Source organism: Fulmarus glacialis, unplaced genomic scaffold, assembly GCF_000690835.1.
Source record: "Fulmarus glacialis isolate BGI_N327 unplaced genomic scaffold, ASM69083v1 scaffold7152, whole genome shotgun sequence".
NCBI classification, from domain to species: Eukaryota; Metazoa; Chordata; class Aves; order Procellariiformes; family Procellariidae; genus Fulmarus; species Fulmarus glacialis.
Genome location: NW_009199697.1, coordinates 8,604 through 9,046, shown reverse-complemented (window position 1 = coordinate 9,046; position 443 = coordinate 8,604).

The window sequence follows — 443 nt, the reverse complement described above, 5'->3', positions numbered from 1 at the left end:
GGCATTCCTTTTCGGCTCTGTGAAAATTCCCAGCAGAGAAACACGAACCTCTAGTATCTCCATTCAGCATCATGGGATGTCTGGGCCTTAACGCGTACTGTATGTCTGACTGCAGCTGAATAGACAACCTTGTTTCCTTTCAACACAGGGAGCCAGAGCATCCACTCATTCTTGGGAGAAGGGGGAGGGGAAATGAAGTTACACCAGCAAAGGATGTGGCTCGTGAACTTTTCCCCTAACTGTCTTATCAAGAATGTGAATGGAGAAATTCTCACCAAAGAATAGGCAAGGTTGTCTAGGAATGATGGGAGATAGGATGGGATTGTGTCATTGTAAGAAATCTAATGTGATAGCATCTATAGCCGGTAGCGTTTCAGATCCAATCCGCTGTATAGTAAGTATAGCTTCACTGGCTTTCCCACAGCTAGTGGCAACCTCTTAAA